This window comes from Dasypus novemcinctus, chromosome 5, assembly GCF_030445035.2.
Source record: "Dasypus novemcinctus isolate mDasNov1 chromosome 5, mDasNov1.1.hap2, whole genome shotgun sequence".
NCBI lineage: Eukaryota > Metazoa > Chordata > Mammalia > Cingulata > Dasypodidae > Dasypus > Dasypus novemcinctus.
This window is the reverse complement of record NC_080677.1, coordinates 163,350,658-163,374,835: the sequence shown is the minus strand read 5'-3', so window position 1 is coordinate 163,374,835 and position 24,178 is coordinate 163,350,658. Positions and strand designations below refer to the sequence as shown.

The 24,178-nt window shown below is 45.1% G+C and overlaps 1 protein-coding gene and 1 non-coding gene across 2 annotated transcripts in view; one reads left to right on the top strand and one right to left on the bottom strand.

Annotated features, from left to right (window-relative positions):
* LOC139439058 (LIM zinc-binding domain-containing Nebulette-like) overlaps positions 1–24,178 on the bottom strand; it is a 205,838-nt gene that overhangs the window by 122,581 nt on the left and 59,079 nt on the right. The window lies entirely within an intron of this gene.
* On the top strand, positions 9,795–9,901 carry LOC111759127 (U6 spliceosomal RNA). Its single transcript, XR_002793211.2, has one exon. It is a non-coding gene; the product is annotated as a U6 spliceosomal RNA (small nuclear RNA).

Sequence of the window (24,178 nt, the reverse complement as noted above, 5' to 3'; positions counted from 1 at the left end):
TCCTGAGGGCTATGGAGATACACAGGTTCTACAATCATGGCAGTTGGCTCTGGAGTTCAGTGCCTTGTCAGTGTGCCATACTTTGGAATTTGTGTTTCTGAGTGTGATGGAGTTTGACACAATATGAACTTTCTACACACACTCTTCTGTCACTTTTACTGAACCTGTGGTTGGTGCTGGGGATGGTGTATACCCAGGAGACATCAATCTCTAGATGGGCCATGTGCCAGCTGGGCCCTGAGCCTCAGCAGAGTTGCAGCTCCTACTCTCCAGTTTGTTGGACTTGCACAGGTCGGCTAACAGGGAGGTGAAGATGGTCAACCACCACAACTGGGAACCAAGAGTGCCTACAACTCCAAGCAAGAGAATCACATCCATCAACCATGTGGGATCTAAGCCCTCTCTCAATATAGAGGTAGAGTGGACATCACCAACCCAGGGTCCACAGGATGGAGGAATAAAATATGGATTAGAGTGAACTTACTCGTATTCTACTATAGAATTATTGTGACTAGTAATCGAAGAAACTATAGCATTGATCTGGAGAAAGTGGCCACAGTAGTTGCTGAAGGCAGGGAGAAGGAAGAAGAGATGAGATGTGGGGGCATTTTTGGGACTTGGAGTTGTCCTAAATGATATTGCAGGGACAGATGCTGGACATTGTATATCCTGCCATAACCCACTGAATGGACTGGGGGAGAGTGTAAACTACAATGTAAGCTATAATCCATATGGTGCAGCAGTGCTCCAAAATGTATTCACCAAATGCAATGAATGTGCCACAATGATGAAAGAGGCTGTTGATGTGGGAGGAGGGGGGGGGCGGGGTATGCGGGAACCTCATATTTTTTAATGTAACATTTTTTGCAATCTATGTGCCTTATAAAAAAAACAATTAAAAAATAAAAAACAAATCCAGACTTGGTCTTCAAAAGGTTATTCTGAGGGGCAAGGGGCTATGGGAGACCATGCTCACTGAAAGGTCCACATGGGCCTCCAGCAGGGAGGCAAAGGGTTTCTCTTTCACAGAGAGGAGAGAACCGGGCATGGGGAGGTGAGCTGGTGTGACTGAGTAGTGGATCTGAGAATACTTTTTGCAGAAGCAGTTTATTTTCTGGGTGGGTACCCTTAAAATTCTGGGGCCTGGAGGAAAGAGAGAAGCTTGACAAATGTTTGGTCGATGAGCATCCATGGTGACAAGCAGTTCAGCCACTCATCTGTAAGACAAGGGATGGGATGAGGAGGAGCTCTGCCTGCCTCGTCCCAGAAAACCAGGGGCCTCTGGGGGCTTCTCGACGTTAGATGGGGAGGGTGGTTCTGTGCAGCGAGCCACCTTCCAGGATACGGGGTGGGGGTGGGGGGGGGTTCTTAAACTTCTCTTCTTCAGAAACCCAGAGCTTTCTGGAAACGCTCAGGATAAAAGTTAGCACTGTTGCTACACACGCCAAAAACGATCTGTCCCATAATACTAAGCCGCTGGGGTCAATTCCGCTTCACGTTCTGAGCAATGTTGAAACATGCAACAGTAAAAGCACCCTTAATCCTCCTTTCTCAGGAAATAAATAAGTAAAAGCTATCCCCCTCGCTCATCCTGCTCAAGTTTGATGCGTATGAAGTTTTATTTTGGTTTCAGTATTAAAACTCAACCACTGGCGTGGTCAGCCCGTTGGCTCCACCCGTCTTCTTGTTAATTACGTGGTATCCTCACTTTCTGACCCTCGCTCCCATCTCCTTCATAAATGAGTTCTCACACCCACGTGCCCAGGAAGTGGGAGGAAATCGTTCCCCCCTGCAGCTTCCAGCAGCCCAAGCTACCAGCCCCACACATTAGCAACCACAGGAGGGTGCCTGAGCACCTTAGGAGGGCGAAGGCATGAAGGCCAAACCAGCATCAAGGCCAAGCTGATCCCACAGACTCGGGCCACGGCCAGGACGCTGAGTCTGGCTCCAGCCTGTCGCCCGCTCGGCCTGCACGGTCCAGAAGACCAGGTTGGAGAAAGCAGCAGGCAGAGCTGGAAGCCCACCTCATGACCGGCAGCTACAACTAGACCTACAGATGAGCACAGCGGCAGGAGCACGGCATGTACTTTCCTTAGGACAGAAGAATGGACGAAGATGACGCAGATTTTACGCATCTCAAAAATCTTAATACTCTGTGTTATTAACAAAGTGTTTAATAGCAAGTTTTATCATCTGCATTTAGCTTATGATGAAATAAAACAGGCTGTAAAGTGACAAAAATGGTCCTTTAATAAACCCTAGAACTCATATATACAGCAAAAGAACGCCATCACCTTCTAGACGCTTTGGAATATTATATACATGTTCCTGCGATCTTGAGAATGCGCAAAACTCTTTGAAAATTTCACTTTTCATATCACATTTAATGCCTGAGAAGTACACTTTTGACTCTTACAACTGTCAATGTTCATTCTTTGAGGGGCTTTCATTTTTTGGAAACAGCTGAGACATCTGGAACAAAATCTGGCAAATAAGCTGGAGAAAATGGAATCAAGTCATTGCGTCGTTCCACAAACACTGTGCTGGATGCTACAAAACATGAAGCGAGGCTTTGCTCTAGGGGCTCACAGTCTAGAGGGGAGATAAATACCGACATATAAATAAGTGATCGTAATAAAAACAATACAACATTCACAAAAAGATTTAAGCAGCTCTGGTGGCTCATGAGTAGGACCATGACTGGAGAGCAACAGGCGGGGTCTCTTAGTCGGCTTGTAAACTGGTGATAAAAATAACTCCAAAAAGAGGTGTTTGAGCAATAGCACCTTCAGTGAAACAAAAAGGCATCCCTCAGTGTGGCTACTCAAGCAAAGGAAGCTTATGCAGACATTTAGCTGCTGGTATAAGTTACCTGTAAAATCCGACTCAGTATTACTTTTTGGTCACATCTACCTACCCCAACAAAACCACAGTCAAGGGTTATGGCTCCAAATGGTGTGAAATCTTTCCACTTTGTTTCCTCAGTGGACCTAAAATCTACCTGGCAACCCTGGAAGGTAGAAGAACTGCAGGAGCTGGCACAGGATGTGGAATCTCCCACCGAGGCAGGGTGAAGCTGGGCAGAGGCTGTGATGGAAGGGCACTAACCAAGTAAGTACCTATATTGAGGGTAAGAGGAGACAGGTTTCCCACTGTCTGAGAAGGGAGTTACAAGCATGGAAAGGGAGAAAAATGGAGCTGAGATATTTGTGTGAATCCATGTTTTCAACATATATGTATGTTGAAATTAATGTAGTTGTGGGTGGGTATTGAACAGGCACATGCATTTCCTAGCTCTGTCTGCCGAGAGGACATGGGAGCAGTGACACCCCAGTATTCGTGAGCTCACCTCATGCCCTAGTTCTTGGTCGCTAATACCAAGCCCCATTAAAAGGAACCAGAGCTCCTTAGAGAAATGGCTGCTTCCAGGGTTGGGACAGGGAACATCCGAGATGAGCCAGAAGATCTTATTGTGCCAGAGTCAGGATGTGCCCAAATGATGAAGGATCTTGGCAAAAGGGCTTAGAAACCTGCTCATAGGCCTCCCACTGGCCAAGTACAGGACAATTTAGGCATCAGCCTAAATAAGAGTGATAAATTATAATACACTGAATGAAACAGGAAATCCTGAGTCCACAGTGATAAAAATAAACTTGAAAACTTGAAAAAGAGTAACAAAATTCTTATTAATTACAAAGACAAAGTAATATTACAGAGGCAGACAGAACCTTTAAAAGTGTCATGGAAGTCAAAGCAGGGCAAAGGAATAGTAACAGGTTGAAGGAAACTAAAGAAATATGACAACAATTGCAGCACTTGATTCCAGACTGGATCCTTTCTCTGTGAAGGATGTTACAGGCTGTGTCAGTCAGCCAAAGGGGCACTGGTGCAAAGCACCAGAACTCTGCTGGCTTTTATAAAGGGTATTTATTTGGGGTAAAAGCTTACAGTTACAAGGCCCTGAAGAGTCCAACTCAAGGTACCATTGGAGGTAATTTCTCACCCAGAGCCTGTTGCCCCATATTGAAGCAAGATGGCGGGTGGTGTCTGCAAGGGTCCATCCTTCTGGTCTCCTCTTAAGGCTCCGTGGTCCCACCTTCCTCCGATCTCAGCTGCAGGATGGCATAAGGCTCCTCTCTCAAGGCTTCTCAGCTACCCTGTGTTCTTCACAAGGCCAGTTGTACACTGTCGAGCTCATCTCTCTTCCTGGGGCCTCTGCTGTGTCTAATGAGCCGTCTCTCTTCCTCTGTTTTCTCTGTGTATCTACTTCCGTGTGAGAGTCTCTTTCATCAGCCCACCAAGGGGGCGGGGCCTCAACCTAATGACATGGTCAAATCAAAGCCCTGATTCTAACATAATTTAATCAAGGGCATCTCAGTTGACTCTAATATAATCAAAGGGTATCAGGCCCAGAAGAACAGACCAAGTTTACAAACACAATCAAATATCTTTTTTGGAATTCATAAATAATATCAAACTGCTACACTGGCGCTGCTGGCAAGACTGGGATGGGCCCGGGGGCCGATGCAGCACCTAACTCCTCTCCTCAGAGAAGACCTGTGGAGGGAGGGAAATGGCCCAAGTGCAAAGGGAAGCAGGGACCACGGGAGAGGAGGGGCGTGGGCACGGATTCCTGCAGCACGCCCTGTCGTTCCAACAGCCGCGCCAGCTGCCTTCCAGGGCCCGCATTCCTGCCTATATGCAAGCGTCACGGGCCGAGATTACCTCGTTTGCCCCCCGAAGAGTCAAGAGCAATGCGGCTGCCATCTTGGAAAAAGGCAGTGCCTGGTGCAAATTAGGAACCTGATTTTCCCGCACATGTTCCCATGTGTTTGGGGAGCATGCCCTGGTTTTCCAAGGACCTCACCACCTGCTGGGTCAACTCACTGCTGAGATGCCAGATTGGTGGGGCAAGGAGATTAAACTCTCAACTCCAGAGATGGGAGTGACCTTGAGACTTCCTCAGGACATCCCTGCCCCTGAACCGTAAACGTTCAGCTCAGCAGGGCTTCTTGGCTGATGGTCTGGGGGTTGAATGTGGCTGTATACACTGTGGCCTTGTGAAGTGCTATATGTGTGTGCGCCTGACCTCCTCAGTTATAATATGACTGCTTGGCTAGAGCCTACACTTCTTTTCTTGCTCACTGCAAATAACAGCTGTGCAGACACCCAACACACACCACTGAATGAGTATATCAAGAATAAAAAGATACAGCTAGGGCTCAAGGCTCAGAGTGAAAAACGAGATTAAAGATTACGAGATTTTTACTCGAAATTCACAGCACCTTTTTTGGGAGACACTTCCAAGAAGTACTGAGCGAGTGAACAGCGCTGCCTTCTCCCTCCTGGTAAGTCACCACACTAGCATGCCTCCAGCCTGCTCACTGCCGAGCCGACGTCACTTGGCCACCTGGTCTGGTCACGGTGCCCGGTCAACTTGTTAGGACGCCTGGTGGGGAGTGCACGCATGGCTGGCCCCGTCACACATGGCTGCTCTTTAGAAAAGAGAACCAGGGCTTGGTGCCGGGAGGTATGAAAGGGCCATGCCAATCTGATGTCCTTGGCAATAGGGCAGGGTCACTCCTTTCAAGCCACCAGCCAGCACCACTCGGAAGACAAACCACCGAGGTCTTCAAAGAATTGCCTTCTCACAGCTCAACGTCCACACCAGTCCCATCTGAACTCATGTGCCCCATCACACACCATTCCCGAGATACTTACATTTATATTTCTTCCAAAAGATAATATATTTCAGTTATTTATCAAGTCACACCATGAGAAGCAGTTCCTTCTCATTGTTTCAGGGACACTGACTTTTTTTTTTTTTTAATTTCGGGTATTGGGGCTGGGAATTGATCCTGGGACCTCATATGTGGGAAGCTGGGGCTCAACCACCAAGCTATATCAGCTCCCCAGAGTTGGCTTTTCTGGTTTGTTGTTTTATTTTTAGGAGGTACCAGAAATCGAACCCAGAACCTCATATGCAGGAAGCAAGCACTCAACCACTCAAGCCACATCCACTCCCCTAGTGACACAATTTTTACCAAAGTGCCCCTCGGTAACAACAAATATATAAATGCCCATTTAATTAATACATTAAAACCACTTTTTCTCCCTAAGCATTAAAAAGTTTATATCTTTTGAAGTGCAATTTAATTCTAATATGAATACACCACTATGAAATGAATACGTATAAATACACATGTAATAAGTGCAGGCCCTCAAGGCAACTAAGCAATGGGACAAAATGAGAAAAAGTATTTATTCATCATTTGCACTTCACTCTGCAGGGTAGACGGGTCACTCAGACATCATTATAAATATAAAAAGATTTTCAATGTATCAGGGAGGGTGTTTATAGAAATATGCATTTTCTTATCTTGAATTCTCTTTAAAATTGGCTACATCTGTCTTTTGCCTTGTCTTGACAATGTTTCTTTGATAAAATACATTTGAGAAATAACAAATATGTGCTCAAGAGGCAGAATTCAGTATTCCATCTGCACACTGACATAAAGAACAAGAAGAGACCACACGTTATCTGTTTGCGCACCATCATCATTCTCAAAGGCATTTAAGGGCTCAACTCTGTACCATTTGTCATTACAGCCAATATAAAATAGAACTCTTGTGTAGTGGTGTTTAGAAGTACCCCAGAAGAGAGTCAGAATCTAGAATTTGGGTTAACAAGGGGGCAGGGAAAGGGTGGGAAATAGGGAGGTGAGAATTAAAATGTACAGTTTCTATTTGGGACCAGGGAAAAGTTTGGGTAATGGATGGTAAGGAGAGAAGTGTGGATTTCATGCACAATTGTTCTGTAAACCCACAGCCTCTTTAATAAAAATAAATCAGGAGATTTAAAAAAGGGCTACCTTAGAATAACTGTTTTTGCAAAACTGGGTAACTTGAGTAAGAAGAACTTGGTGTTATACTAGATGGTTTTCTATCAATCGCACTAGGACCCTATAACTCGAACAGGATGGTGCTACCTCCATATGGTTCCTTTCAAACGTGAAAGAGCTATTCTTTAAAATGCCGACACCAAAGAATGGCGTGGAGAATTTTGTTTCTGCAGTTGTGAATCAGAGCACAGGCTTCTGATGAAACTAAAGGCCAGGACCGCGCGCAGTGTGCTGACGAGCCCGGCCCGGCCCCCACAGCTGCCATCGGGGGGAAGCAGCGGTCGCCCCACAGCGCCCTGCCAGCCTCCTCTCCCCCCCCCCAAGCGCCCCTCACCCTGTGCCCAACGTCCTCCCCATCCCACCCACACCCCAACTAACTTGGTGAAAGGCTACGCTGTCCATCCACACTCAGGGGAACCATGACTCTCCCGAGGACCTTTCTTGACCCACTCGCCCCCTGCACCGAGAACCGGCTGCTCTCTCTTTCCCGGGTTCCCACCACTGCAGCAAGACACATGGCGCAGAATCACACTCATCACTTTCCTATCTCTGAACTCCTAGGGACAGTTTACATCTCCTTGCATCTCCAGGAGCAGCACTGTCAACTGTGGTCGACAAAAAATGCTTGTTAGGAAATGAATGAATGAGTTCTCTGGATTATGAAAATAGCCCCTGCATGGACGAGGGAAGCAACTTCACACTTCTCAACAAGCTAAAACGGCGTGAAGTCTCTACAAGTGGTAAATCTACTGCCGCCAGGGAGGCGGCCCCTTATCATGTCTCAGGTATAAAACGTCCCTGTCAAGGGCATTTGACCTTAAGTCCTTATTTTCATCAAAAAAAAAATCTTTTAATGTGACTATAGCATTTCAATATTTGACCCAAAGAATAAAGGATCAAGGATTCCAGCTAGATTTTTATGTTCTTTCTACTACCACAAAGGATCTGAGACTAATAAGCAGCCTACAAAATACAGACTATTAATAAAAATAAATAAATAAAAACACCTCACCTCTTTACCCTTCGAGCTATCAGATATCTTCAAGTTGTCCTCTGAAATGTCCCCCAAATTCAACTCTTACTCTCCATTTCTCCAAATGACAGGCTTAGACTGCACCTACAGGATACTCATGGTTCCTTCGTCTTGTATTTGCTCCTGGTATTTTTATCCATAATTAATTTATTCCTACAGCATGGCATCTTTCTAATTTGTTAGAGTCAGTGTGAGTTTTTCATATTTTACACAATCCCAGCAACTCCATGAAACCTGAGATTTTTTTTTTATTGACTTTGTAATAATATTACATTAAAAATATATATGTGAGGTCCCATTCAACCCCTCCCCCCCACCCTCCCTCTCCCCCCCTCAACAACACTCGTTCCCATCATCATGACACATCCATTGGATTTGGTAAGTACATCTTTGGGCACCTCTGCACCTCATAGACAATGGTTCACATCATGGCCCATACTCTCCTCCATTCCATCCAGTGGGCCCTGTGAGGATTTACAATGTCCGGTGATTACCTCTGAAGCACCATCCAGGGCAGCTCCATGTCCCAAAGACGCCTCCACCTCTCATCTCTTCCTGCCTTTCCCCATACCCATCGTCCACCATGTCCACTTTTCCCAATCCAATGCCACCTCTTCTATGTGGACATTGGATTGGTTGTGTCCATTGCACCTCTATGTCAAGAGGAGGCTCAGATTCCACATGGATGCTGGATGCAATCCTCCCATTTTCAGTTGTAATCACTCTAGGCTCCATGGTGTGGTGGTTGTCCTTCTTCAACTCCATCTTAGCTGAGTGTGGTAAGTCCAATAGATCAGATTGTAGGTGCTGGAGTCTGTTGAGGCTCAGGACCTGGCTATCACATTGTCAGTCCAGAGATTCAAATCCCCTAAATATATCTTAAACCCCAACATTAACTGCACCTCCAGCACATTAGCATGAAAGTCTTATGAAGGGAGATCCCATCTGAGTCCAGATTCATCACACATAAACACCATTTCCAAAGAGGGGCCATCTGCCCTGGTAGTAAACCCCATCGGCCATGACCATAACTCCCATGGGTCTCTTTAGCCCTCAAAGGAACCAATATCTGGGGGTTGTATCTGCTTTATCTGTCTCTCTGACTCTGCTCAGTTGTGCATGAGGGCAATCCTTCTGCCAGCCTCCAGACTCTTTTTTAGAAACTCGTAGCCATATAAACTCATTTCTCCTTTCCATTTCCCCCTTACTTTAGGTCAAACAGCATTTTAAAGTCATGGTATTTTATGTAGACATGGATATTCTGCTGATCCGCATTGAACCTTCCATATAAGGTCATTTTCCAGTTGCATCATCAGTTGGTAGTTGATAGTGGTCCCTCGTTGCCAGGGAGGCTCATCCCCGGGTGTCATGTCCCACGCTGGGGGGAAGGCATTGCATTTACATGCTGAGTTTGGCTTCGAGACTGGCCACATTTGAGTAACATGAAGGCTGACAGGAGAAACCTGAGATTTTGATGAATAATATTTTCCAACCCTGACTCAAGTTACCCACAAATATATTATACAGAACTGGTCCCTGTGTGCAGCCTCTCCTTGCCTGGCCCTTCATCAACACTGGGAACAATAACAAATGCCCTGTGGATGTGCCATGCACCCATTCATTCACGCACCATTCGTTCACACACCATTCGTTCACACACCATTCATTCGCATACCATTCATTCACGCACCATTCATTCACGCACCATTCATTCACGCACCATTCATTCACATACCATTCCTTAACCAGAGTGAAGATGACCAGACCTACTGTCGTCCATTACCTACTCACCCTATCCTGCTAGATAGAAGAGGCAGTTCAGTTGGTCTAATGCTATTTAGTTTATGCAAACCCAATTGGTGCTCACTTCAGCAGCACATATACTAAAATTGGAACAATGTAGAGACGATTAGCATGACCCGTACACAAGGATGGCATGCCAATTCATGAAGTGTTACATATTTTTTATTTTTTTATTATTCTAAATTTTTTGTTTGTATTTTATTCACTATTTTTAAAGCTATCATTATTTTATTTTATTATTAATTGTATTTTGTTATTTTGTTGGCTTCATTTTTTAAGAAATTTTGGATCACAGAAGGATTAAAACTATGGCAGGGGAGGATCATTGGTGTAGGGTGTCAGTGATGGGGATGCATAAGAGGAGGTTCACCTGGGACATACCTACACGGTATATAAATGTGTTCAAGTGTTCATGGGGCACTGTCATGGTAGGTGGAGATTCACACAATGACCAAAAAAATATTGAGTTCCCATCCTGAGGAGCTCTGCCACATTCTCTAATGAGTCAGCAAGAATCCCCCAAGTACAGCGGCAGTGACTAGTGAAGGATGGACCATTGATGTGCCCTTCATATCAATGACTGTACTTACGAATCTTTACTTTTGAAATTGAAACTTAGCCTACTATTAGAATGCCTAAGAGTTACCTCCTGAGAGCCTCCTTGTTGCTCAAATGTGGCCTGTAAGCCAAACTCAGCATATAAATGCATTACCTTCCCTCCAGCATGGAACATGACTCCCGGGGATGAGCCTCCCTGGCACCAAGAGATTACTACCAAGCACCAACTAGCAATGCAACTGGGAAAAGACCTTGACCAAAAGGGGGAAAGGGTAAAGACAAATGAATTTATACTGCTAAGAGACTTCAAAATGAGTCAAGGGCGTCATTCCAGAGGTTACACTTAAGCACATCTCAGCAGGATCTATTAACTGCCAAAGTAAATATTCCCTCAAAGAGCAGGGCTCCTGAGGGTTCTGGAGACATCCAAACACTATAGACAGGGAAGACAGCTCAGGAGTTTGGTGCCCTGCCTGTGGGCCCTACTTGGGAATTTATGATCCCCAGTGTGACAGAGTTGGACTCACTGTGGTTTCCCTACACAAGGCTCTTCTGAACCTACAGTTAGTGCTAGAGTTGATAGGTTTATCAACTCTACATTAAGAGATGTAAATCTTTGGGCTGTCCATGTGCCAGCTGGGCCCTGAATCTCAACAGAGTTGTAACACCTACTCTCCAGCTCTTTGGACTCACCCAGGACAACTAACAAGGAGATGATAATGGGCAACGACCATCCCAAGGAGCAGAGTCTGCAACTGCAAGCAAAATAGTCCCATCCATCTGCCCCATGAGATTTAAGCACCCTCTCAATTAGAGGTGGATTGGGCATCACCATCCCAGAATCCTCAGAATTGGGGGATGAATGATGGACTAGAATAGACTTACTGTTATTCTACTATAGACCTATTGTGATTCTAGCAATGGAAGAATTTTTATCATCGATGTGGAGGCAGTGGACACTGGAGATTCTGAGGGGAGGGAGAGGGAAAAATAGGTGTAATATGGGGGCATTTTGGGGACTTGGGAATTGTCCTGAGTGAAACTGCAATGACAGCTACAGGTCATTATATATCTTGTCATAACTTTAAAAACTGTGCTGGAGAGAGTATAAACTACAATGTAACCTTTAATCCAGTGCTTAGTGGCAGTGCTCCAAAACGTATTCGTCAATTGTAACAAATGTTCCACACTAATGAAGGATGTTGTTAATGTGGGAAAATGTGGGAGGAATAGGGAACAGGGCATGTGGGAATCCCCTATATTCTTTATGTAACATTTATGTAATCTAAATATCTTTCTAAAAAAAATAAAGTATATATTTTTTTAAATTGATCACAATGCTCCTCTAGAAACAAAAATAAATTACTTGGTTTGTTCTGAAATCCTGAATTTGCCGCCAGTCTGATTTGTCTGAAGTTTCCACGGTCAAACTACTTGGGCTGCATATTTCTGTAAGCTGGTCACAATACTTAAATACTTCAATTCTCAGAGGCTTTTCTTTATCTCCATAATTTAAAAAATACTCTGAATGGCTCACCCCCACAGGGCGCCTCCCAGCTCCTTCAGTCCCCAGCGAGCCAGGCTAATACAAATAGCTCCAACTCTTCAAAGCACTTTTTAACTTTTTGCTCTTTGGACTCTCTTTACTTTCATCAAAACTGGGAACTGTTCCAGACCCCTTGCGTCTGATATTTCTTATGAAGAGTGAACTGAACGAGGCATTAAAGCCTCTGCCTTTTCACCAGCTTTGTTATCGGTTTTCCCAGCCTGCCCTTCAGGGACCCTGGCCAGGCACCTGGTGAAACTGTATCACCACAGTCTCTCCAAAAGGTGGTACCCAGCCCGTCTGGACAGGGTCCAAAGCAGACAGTGTTTTCTCTCCAATGTGGATCAGTTTATGTTGAAAGAAGAGGAGAAAATACGGGCCACTTTTCTCATTTATTTTATTGTACTTTTGCTCTTGGTTTCTGTGGTCTTCCAAGAAGGCAGCAAAAGAGGAGGCTTTGTTAAGAGAATTTCTACTTACTGAGAATCAAGTCAGTCTTTTTTTGTTTTTTCCATTTTAGCACGGTCAAGTGAATATTCTTCAAGGTTTGGCCTCTTTTCACCTGGCTGTATGCATCTTGGTGACTCAGAGGATACACATTTGGCAAAGAAAGGACGGGGGGTGCCAAGGTCTCTTGGCCCGAAAGTATTTGAGACATTTTATCAGAGGAGAGTGAGTCACACAAAACTGTAGAGGAGGAAGGGAAATAAGAAGGGAGAGGGGTGTCCAGTCTTTTTAGCTCCTCAGCCCCTCGACCACCCCTGGAAACAATCCATCGAGTTCGCTAAAAGTACTGAAAAGCACTTCCAAATTGCCACACTGCCAACAAACTAAAACAGGAGAAACTATATGTGGTTAAAACATTTTCAGCGTTTTCTTCAAGACTCAAGAGAGTTGGCAGAATCGAAAAGAAGGAAAAGACACACAGGGTCTCTTTGGCTCCTGTATCCACAAAATTTCATCTTGATCAAATATACTTAAAGATCACCCACTGGAAGAGAAGGAACATTTTTTTTTCCCTGAAAAATCTACTTCTTAATACATAAATCAACACACTCCACATGAAAATCTTTAATAAAGAAAAATAAAAATGTCCAGGACTGGTTTCTAAGCCTCTACTGCATGTGTTATTCATACCCCATGAATCACACAAAGTTCTCACTGACCTCCCTTTGTACAGAGATAATTTTTCTTTCTTGGAACCAGGAAACATTTTGTCATTTCTGTGAAAGACTATTTTCCATTCTGAGCTTTCCACATAAAATTATATTTATCTGTGGTTTGACACTTTAAGCATCATTACTCAACTTAATTTGTTCTTATGAGTTCTTTAGAGTCTGGAGAAGGCCTGCAGTGGGCCATTGTTTAAAACCTGCCCCTTCTCAGATGCCGCTCTTGGCTGTAGCATGTGTTTTACAGAGCCCTTTAACATCAGATGACAAAGGAAGGTCACCCCCTGTCTTCTGAGCCTCACATCATAGGAACCAGATTCATCAACCACAAGAATGGCTATGCTGCCCGGGACCGAGGACTCTTTCCCATGCACGGTTCCCAAGTGATGTACGGAGAAACCCAGGACCACACGGACAGAACCCTTGACTGGGACAGCCCAGAAAAAGCTCCGTAAACTAGGCAAAGGGACCCAAAGTGGAGGTGACCAACACAGGTGTGCACTGCTATGGTAACATCAGGGAAGTGGAGTTGACCAGTACAGGTGTGCACTGCTGTGGTAACATCAGGGAAGTGGAGGTGACCAGTACAGGTGTGCACTACTATGGTAACATCAGGGAAGTGGAGGTGACCAGTACAGGTGTGCACTGCTGTGGTAACATCAGGGAAGTGGAGGTGACCAGTACAGGTGTGCACTACTATGGTAACATCAGGGAAGTGGAGGTGAGCAATACAGGTGTGCACTGCTATGATAATATCAGGGAAGTGGAGGTGGACCCATACAGGTGTGCACTGCTACGGTAACATCAGGGAAGTGGAGGTGGACCAGTACAGGTGTAAACTACTATGGTAACATCAGGATATCCAAAATCTGGCACTATAAACCCTGTTGATGCCTGAACCACCTGCACCAAAATCAGCAGGAGTGTCTGTTTAAAACACAGATCCCAAGGCCTCACGTCAGACCAACTGCATCAAAGCTTAAGAGGTGGGGCCCAGCGATCGCCTCCCCGACCACCCCGAGGCCCTCAGAAGCTTCAAACCTCGTCCTGCAAGATGGGCCTCACAGATCTTCCACCCAGAGGACAGGTATCGGTGGGTGGTAAGATCTCCCCCCTTGGCCAAGGTATTGACAGAGCTGGGGAAAACCAGCCTGAGAAAGGCAGACAGAAGGAGAGAGAAGGGGAGAGAGGTCAGAGGGACGAAAACAGAGGAGGAAGGACGGCCCAAACCAACCGTAGATTCCCTGAGACGTGGAGAGCATTTAAAATACACATCAACAGACGCCTGGAAAACACTGAGGAAAAGCGGTTCAGCTACCATATTAGCCTACGTCTACTTTTTTAAAGTAAGCCACTGAACTGCTGTCCAAACTCTCAAACTTAAGGATTTTGAAGCCAATCAGATTACTGAGGATGTGGTTTTCCAGTAAGTATGATCCAGCTAAAAATAGCAACTCTCTCTTAAATCTTGGACATTGTCTACAGTAATCCACCCAGTGTGAGTGCGGAGCACCCTGCCCTCAAAGACCAAAGGTCTCCCAAGGGGGCTGGTCTCCAACTGCTGGGCAGTTCATTCCACCTCAGCCGGGGCAGTCTGTTCACCTCGGCCCTGTAAGACCAGCTCATCTCTCGGCTGTAACGTTCTAAACGCAACGTTATATGGGCATCAGTGATGGCGTGGTTTTTGGTGTAAACAGGCTAGAGCCTGGAGGCGTCTCACTTTATTTCTCCCCAAAGAGAAATGTAATACGGCAAAATGATCCTGTTGTTAATACTGTAACTTTGAGAGAGAAAAAAAATATATCCTGTCTAGAAGCAAAGGTATTCAGTGTGCACTGGACATCAGGTAGCCCTGAAATCCCAAGACCCTCTCCTCCTTCCCCCTTCCCACCTTCCCTGCGTGGTCTCTTCTTCCCTCTCCCTAACCTAAGCAGCTCACCCCTTTCACTCCTGCTGGGCATAACACAATCTGCAGATGAAACTTATTCTTCAAAAAATAACGTACGGTACTGCCTTTGAATAGCCTGAAGTTGTTGAGAATCTCTTTTCTGGAAGGCTCTGTAAAGAACAGAATATTTACGCAGCGTTTCAGAGTGATGTGGTTTGGAGTATGTGCTTCCAAAGAGGGACCTGAACTGGTTTCAGTCCACCGCCTCTCCTTCCTTGACTTAAGCGCTTCCACCTCACTGAGGGCCCCTCTGCTACACCAAGCACCCCACAAGCTCCTGTCCCCTCCACGGTCACGAAGCTCAGTATCAATGCCCGGACACTGTCCTTAAGGGGAAAAAAAAGTCAAATCTGACAGCTTACATGTTACTTAAATACACTTATAGCACTTGAACTTCTCAGATACCACTGCCTTGGGTATTTTTTGCCCACACACCCCAATTCTTTGCTGTTTCTTTTGGGGGTTGAATCATACCCCCCGCCAAAGGCATGTTCAGGTCCCAGCCCTATTTCTGGGGGTGGACCACTTGTGAATAGGACCTTTGAAGATGTCCTCGGTTAAAGGTGAGACCGAGACTGAACAAGGGTGCCAAATCCAACAGGGCTGAGTTCATTGTAAGCAAAGGAAATGGGACAGAGCACGAGAAAGCCATGGGGACCGGCCAGAAGCTGGAAGCCAACGAAACCCAAATAAGAAAGGAGACGCCGCCATGTGCCTCACCATGTGGTAGAAACGCCAAGGAACCCCAAAGAATTCCAGCCAGCCAGAAGATACCAGCCCTGGAGGAGGCAAACCTCCCAGCCTCTGAAACCACAAGCCGATAAAGTCCTGTGGTTACGCCAACCCATTGTACGGTATGTGTATCAGCAGCCAGGAAATTGATACAATTTCCAAACAAAATTTATAATAGGGAGTGGGTGTAGCTTGGTGGTTAGGTGCCTGCTTTCCATGTACCAGCTTCTGGGTTCAATCCCTGGAACCTCCTTAAAAAATGCTTTAAAATGTATAATAATTATTTGTTGCTCCTTAGTAAATAAAACGAGTTCAAAAACACAGCATGTCCCTTCTGCTTCCAACAGCAATCAGCCTGCCTCCGTTGCAGCAAGAAGACTTGTCATTTTTATGGATTGTCAGGCTTTGGTCTCAGCCTGTACCGTCCGGGTTACATCACAGCCAATAAAAGACTCACAAACAGGTTTCCATGGCAAGCAACAAAAACAAATGAAAAAGTCCAAGAAAAATGGCAACAGAAAAGAGAAGGGCAGGTCAGTCTTGGATGAAACGAGAAGGCAACGCACCCAAAAGCAGCTGCTTCGAGCGCCACAACGGAAATGACTGGCATTTCCCTGAAACCCGGCAGAAGCTGCAAGAAGTGAAGACGCCGGCCTCTTGTCATGATGTAAGAGCCCCACTGTGTGCAGAGGCGCCTAACGACACGGAGGCAGTTCCTTTCTGAGTTGCCATTTCAGCTCACGGCCCTACATAACTGAGCCTTGTTCATAAGCCCCTTTGGAACCTTTATATTTTCTGGAACCCCGGCCACTAGTGTCAATGTCAATAATCACCTGCACATAGAGTTGGTGGGCAGGCAGGCTCTGGGAGAGCGGGTCAGCCGGAGAGAGTCAAGGGCTGGGTGGGGGCGGGTGGACGGCCAGGCAGGACCAGGGCTGCAGCCCGCCTGGGGCACAGACACAACACGCACCCACGCCGAGCGCGGGTTTCAAAGGGGACGTCAAAAGGCCAAGGAAGCTGTGACTTTTCCTCTGTGCAGCCTGAGCGTTTTTCCTGGCATACAGTAGGTGGTCAATAAATACTCACGGAATGAAAACGCAATGCCGAATTCTAAGCCAGCAAGCCCATGGACGTTGACTATTATCACGCAAACCATTAGTCAGGATTATTACGCAAACAAAACAGCACCATTCCACACAAAGGGAACACCCGTGAACGGTTCTAGCCTCTCAGTAACGAGAAGCCCCTTCTGGACATCGTGATGCTAGAGGCAGGGCAATTTCTTCTCTAATATCTTTTCTCTCTCAATAATCCCTCCTTCCCCAATCAACTCATGCAGATGACCTGAGGCCATTCAGGGTCCGACACTTCGGTCACCAGAAAGTGTCAATATTCTTCAATACAGAGCACCTTGGTATGAACGCACGTGGACAAAGCCGAAGCAGAAGGTGTGGCTCCAGGCAGAACGGGGCGTCCCCTCCACGGCCTCGTGGGCGACGGCTGGGGCAGACGTGCGGCCTGTCGCCACAGCCTTAGCTAAGAAGTCGACGTGAAGCAGATGCACCTTTTCCATAAATGGAGCATAAGAAAGGCCTGCTGCCTGACGTGAGCCTACTGAGCCAACGCGGACGTGAAAGGGCAGGTGTGGAGTCGAGGGCCCGCGTCCACCCCTGCAGGAGCTCAAGGCCCTGAGCGCCGCCCTTGACCCGCTGCCGCCTCCGCTCCCCTCGCCCCTCACGGGGGAGCCCGTGCTGGGCCTTCCGCCACCCCAGGCATCTTAACGGCTTCCATTGCCTCGGTCTCATCAGCTCTCCACCTATTTTAAAATACCATCTGAGGGATGCGGACTTGGTGCAGTGGTTAGGGCGCCCGTCTACCACATGGGAGGTCCGCGGTTCAAACCCCGGGCCTCCTTGACCTATGTGGAGCTGGCCCATGCGCAGTGCTGATGCACGCAAGGAGTGCCCTGCCACACAGGGGTGTCCCCCGCGTAGGGGAGCCCCACGCGCAAGGAGTGCGCCCATAAGGAGAGCCGCCCAGCATGAAAGAAAGTGCAGCCTGCCCAGGAATGGTGCCGCCCACACAGAGAGCTGACAGAGCAAGATGACGCAACATAAAGGAGCCACAGATTCTCGATGCCCTTGATAAGGACAGAAGCATCACAGAAGAACATGCAGCGAATGGACACAGAGAGCAGACAAAGCGGGAGGGGGAGGGAGAGAAATAAAAAATGTTTTAAATCTTTAAAAAATATATATATATACTCTGAAAACCCGCGTCTCCCACCACCACCCGGTTCACTTCCTCTCTGCTTCCACTCCTCCCTCCACCCTCCTCCCGCGCTGAGCAACTCACCTGCTGCCCCTCAGCAGGCTGCCCTCAGAGGGCCGCAGCGCACCTCAGGGGAGGCCAGGCCCAGCGCCCGCCCTTCAGCTCCGGGAAATGACAGGGGCACAAGGAAGCGGGGGCCCTGGAGGCGGCCCGGGCCACCGCCGTCGCGCAGCCCACCCGCCTGCGGCCTGCTGGCCCCGCCACCTTCGCCCACACCCGCCACAGGGCAGCCGCTTTCAGGCAAGCTGGCAACTCCAAGGGCCGCCCCGGGCCCTCCCCACCTCCCTTCAAGAGCCCGCCCAGGGCCCGGACCAGCAGAAAAACAAAAACCCAGGAACACAGGGCCGGGTTCCAGAACCCACGTGAGGCCGACGCGTGCCCTTCCAGGCCACAGGGTTTGCCAGCACTCACTCCCCAGCGCCCCCTGCGCCCTAGGGTGCTGGCATGCCTCAGGGCCCGGACAGCACCCAGTGCTCGTGGCAGGAGGCGGCACAGCCAGCCTCCCGCAGCCCCCTTCTGCCCGGCTGTCGCCCCTCTGCTGCGACTGTGTTGGCGGTGCCTGCTTTCCCCCTACCTGCCTTTCCTTTCTTTTTTTTTAATCTTTTTTTTAAAGCTGCATGGATCACACAAAATGTTACATTAAAAAATATAAGAGGTTCCCATATACCCCACTCGCCCCCCCCCACTCCTCCCACATCAACAACCTCCCTCATCAGTGTGGCGCATTCATTGCATTTGGTGAATACATCTTGGAGCACTGCTGCACCGCATGGATAATAGTTTACATTGCAGTTTACACTCCCGCCCCCCCCCCCCGCAAGTGGGTTATGACAGTTCATACAATGTCCTGCATCTGTCCCTGCAATATCATTCAGGACAACTCCAAGTCCCAAAAATGCCTTTTCTTTTCTTTTTCCCCTTCGTCACCATGAAAAAGCTGAGAAGTGAGGCTCTCACTCTCAAACTCAGCTCCAGTGTCAGCTCCGCAGGCTGCAGCCGAGGCTAGAGCCAAAGGATCAATGTTGCTAAGCAACATCTCTGCACCCCTGTAAAGGTGAAGTGTACCTCCCAGAGCCCTGGGGCCACCCAGTTCCTCCTGAGCTCTGGGGGGGTGCATCCTCTGTTCAGGTCAACAGGATAATATGTATTCTATTAGCACAGGGCTTGGGGAGGAGAGGTCTTTAATATTTTCCTCTTTTCTTTAGATTGTTTCTAATTTTTTCCTCTCACCAAAAGAAACAGGAGGTCAAAGAAATGGATAGCAAGCCCAGGATTTGGGCATCCAGGATTGATCTTCCATAGATTTATTCGTTGGGCAGAGCCACTTCATTACACCCTCCCTTGACTCAGTTTCTTCTCTCTGCCCTTCTTGGAGAGAAGGCGGTGTGGGGGGAAACACCCTTCAACCACCTGGACGAGCGCACGATCCTGGAAGATGAGAGGACGAGCCTGAGCTCCTGCCGGCTTCACTGAGGACACCGCCCCAGCTCAGACTCAGGGGACAGAGAAACTCTCTTCTCCTTAAGCCACTGCCACCCGCAGCCAAACTCAGGCCCTAAATCACATGCCCCATACTTCTTGCTCCACCGCCTTCGGCCTTCCAGACCCAATGAGTGTCAAGTGTGCAGACAAAACAACTCTGTGCCCAAAGGAAACTCCAAGTTTAATAAGTGGAAATTGTAATCAGACCTACCACTATCAAGAGCGTCTTTCCACTACACCAAGAAAATGAAGCAGTTCTCATCTATAATGCAGAGAGGAAACATCATGCCTTCAACGTCCACGTCAAGTCGCCAAGCACCGTGTACAGAGAGCGCTACCCGAGACGGACCAGAACCCCAGGAGTGGACAGGAGTGGACAGGAGAGGCCTGTCCCACTCGTGTAAATGTGTGCTCTTTCCAGTTTGGGGTACTTAGAAATAATGCTGCTACAAACATTCAAGTACATGTCTTCGTGAACAAATGTTTTTATTGCTCTTGGGTAAATATCGTGTAGGGGAATGGCTGACCCTCCAGTATCTAACTTTTTAAGAACCCACTGGCAGCACGTAAGAGTTCCAGCAGCTCCACATCCTTTTCAAAGCTGGGCAAGGTCGGTCTCTTTGATTTCACCCATTCTAACAGGAGCGTACCAGTATCGTATTGTGGTTGTACTTTGCATCTCGCTAACAACTAATGAGATTGAGCATCTTTTAATGTGCTTACTTGTCATCTGTACATCATCTTTGTGATGCATCAGTTCAAATATTTGCTCATTTTATCATTTTTTATTAGAGAAGTTGTAGGTTTACAGAAAAATGATGCAGAAAATACATGGGTCCAATATACCCCCACCATGCATGCAGTTCTCCCTGTTATCAACACTTTGCATTAGTGTGGTAGCTCTGTTACAATTAATGAAACATTATAATTATACTATTATCTATAGTCCATAGTTTACATTGGGGTTCACTGTTTGTGTTATACAGTGCCAAGGTATTTTTAAAGTTTTATTATGGTGACATACACACAACCTAAAATGACCCATTAACCACATTCAAATACATAATGCAGTGGTGTTGATCATACCCACAATGCTGTGCTAACATCACCACCGTCCATTACCAAATGTTCCCAATGCCACCATCAGAAGCTCCGTACCAACTAAGCAATAACTCCTCAAGCCCAATACACCATCGTCCACCCACCCCCAGCCCCTGGATTCCAGTTCCTAACTCTATGATTTTGCTTATTCTAATTGTCATATCAGTGAGATCATTCAAACATTTATCTCTTTGTTCCTGACTTATTTTACTCAACATAATGTCTTCAAGGTTCATCCATGCTGTCACCTATAAAAGAACTTCACTCCTCTTTATAATAAATAATATTCTATTGTATAATATCATCTTTGTTTATCCATTCTTCTGTGGATGAACAATTGGGCTACTTTCAACATTTGGAAATTGTGAATAACACCTCTATGAATACTGGTGTGCAAATGCCTGTCCTACTCCCTGCTTTTAATTCTTTTGGGTATATACCTAGAAGTATGTTACCAGGTCATACGATAACTCTATAGTTAACTTTCTGAGAAAGCATCAAACTGTTTTCCATGGTGGATCCACCATTTTACATTCCCACCCAACAATGAACAAGCATTCCTATTTCTCCACATTCTCTCCAAATCTTGTCATTTTCCATTTTTTAATAGTAGCCATTCTAGTGGGTATGAAATGGTATCTTCTTGTGGTGTTTGATTAACATTTTTACTAATGGCTAAGGACATTGAACATCTTTTCATGTGCTTTTGGCTATTTGTATATCTTCTCTGGAGAAATGTCTTTTCAAGTCTTTGGCACATTTTTAAAATCGGGTCATGTTCCTTTGTTGTTGACTTCTAGGATCTCTTTATATATTCTAGATATTAAACCCTTCTCAGACATGTGGTTTCCAAATGTTTTCTCCCATTCTGTAGAGGTTTTTTCATTTTCATGATTAAGGCCTGTGATGCACAAAAGTTTCTGTAATTTTGATAAAGTCCCATTTATCATTTTTCTTTTCTTGCTCATGTTTTTGGTGAAAAGTCTAAGAAACCATTGCCTAAAACAAGGTCCTAAAGATGCTTCCCTATATTTTTTTCTATCGGTTTTACAATTCGGGTTCTTACATTTAGATCTGTGATCCATTTTAAGTTGAATTTTGTGTATGGTGTGAGGTAGGGTCAAGTTTCATTGTTTCACATGTGGATATCCAGTTTTCCCAGCACTATTTGTTGAAAAGACTATTCTTTCCCAACTGAGAAGACTTGGCACCCTTGTTACAAATTGACTGGCCAGAGATGTGCAGGTCTGTTTCTGATCTCTCAATTCCATTGGTCTGTATGTCTGTCCTTGTGCCAGTACCATGCTGTTTTGACTTTTGTAATTTGCCTTTATATCCTAAATCCTCACTAAACTCACTTATAAGTTCCAATATCTTTTTTGTAGTTATCTTAGCATTATTTCTACATAGACCATCACATACCTGTGAATAAGACAGTTTTTACTCCTTGTTTTCCAAACCTCATGCTTTTGTTTCTTTCTCTTGCCTTACTGCACTGAGAAGAACCTCCAATATCATGTGGAATAGAGAGAGTAAAATAGACCTCCTTGCCTTGATCCTCATATTAGGAGAAAGTGTTTAGTCTTTCACCATTAAGTAAGATGTTATCTTGACATTTCTTATGGATGCCCCGAAACTGGCTGAAGAAATTCCCTTCTACTCCTAGTTTGTTGAGAGTTTTGTTTTTTTTTTTCAGGAATAATCAAGTGTTTTTTCTGCATCTATTGAGATAAACATACGACTTTTCTTTTTTAAGAGAGTAAATTTCAAGGACTGATTTTTTTTCAGTGTTAAACGAACCCTGTATTTCTGGGATAAACCCCACATAATGTATTATCCTTTTAATATACTGTTAGATTTGATTTGCTAGTATTTTAAGAAATTTTGTATCTGTGTTCATGAAAGATATAGGTCTGTAATTTCCATTTCTTGTTAAGTTGTGCCAAGTTTTGAAATTAGAATAAATGCTAGCTTTATGGCCTCATTTCTCTGAAAGAGTTTGTGCAGAATTGCTATTTTCTCCTTTAACACTTGGTAGAATTCACCAGTGAGGACAATGGAGCCTAAAGTTTTCTTTATGGGAAGGTTTTTAAATATTAATTGAAGTTCTTTAATAGAAATAGAGCTATTTAGTTTACCTACTTCTTCCTGAGATAGAGTACATGTGTCATTCAAGAATTTTTCCATTTCCTCTCAAAGGTATAAAATGTACTGATATAGAGTTGCTCATAATAGCCCCTTACTTCCTTTTAATATCTGTAGAATGTGTAGTAATAGCATGGCTATCATTCCTGATGTCAGTTCTTTGAGCCTCCTCTTTTCTTCTTAATCATTCTGGCTGGAGGCTTATCAGTTTTCCTTTCCAAAATGCTAGCTTTTGAATAACTGTATTATTTTCTGTTTCATTGATTTCTGTTCTTTTATTTATTTCCTTTCTTCCACTGACTTTGGCTTTCATGTTTTCTTCTTGTGCCTTACAATAGATGCTTAGGTTATTGATTTTAGATCTTTCTGTTTTTCTAATACATAACATTTAATGTTATAAATGTCCCTTTAAGCACTGCTTTATTGGTAACCTACAAATTGTAATGTGTTGTTTTAATTTTCATTCGGTTCAACATATTTTCTAATTTTACTCATGATTTCTTTTTGCCTAATGATTATTTAGAAATGTACTGTGTAGTTTCCAAATATTTGGAGTTTTTCCAAATGGCTTTCTGTTGGTTTCTAATTTAATTCTATTGTGGTGAAAGAACATACTTTGTGTGACTTAAATCCTTTTAAATTCACTGAGACTTGTTTTATGGCACAAAGTATGATCTATCTTGGTAAATGTTCTGTGTACACCTGACAAAAATGAACATTTGGCTGTTTTGGGGCCGAGTGTTTCAGAAATGTCAGTGAGGTCATGTTGACTGATGGTATTGTTCAAGTATTTTAGATCCTTACCAATTCACCTATCTACTGGTTCTAGTGGTTATTCAGAGAAGGATGTCAAAATCTCCAATTATAGTTGTAGATTGGGCTATTTTGTCCTTTCAGTGCTAGCAGTTTTTGTTTTGTGCACTTTGAAGCTATTGAAGTTACTGATGTACAAACATTTTTTCTTCTTATAAACTTTATTTATTGAAGTATATCACTCATACATAAACATGTATCAGCAGTATGTAGTAATATTTGTGAACTTACAAAATAAACATGCATAACATCATACAGGGCTCTCATAACTCACCCCGCCACCAATTCGTTATGAAATAATTTTAACTAATGATTAAAGAACATCCTCAGAATATTACTAGTAACCAATATCTTATATTTGGAGTAATTTCCCCCAACTCAGCCTATTATTATTATTACTATTATACCATTATTATTACTACTATTACTATATCATTTATACATGAACATACATAAACAATAAGTATTAGTAAAAGTTGTGAGCTTACAAAGCAAACATGCTTAACACCATATAGGGGTCCCATACATCAACCCACCAGCAACACCTTGCATTGTTGTGAGATATTTTTTACATTTTATGAGAGAAAATTGTGACAATCTTACAACCATAGT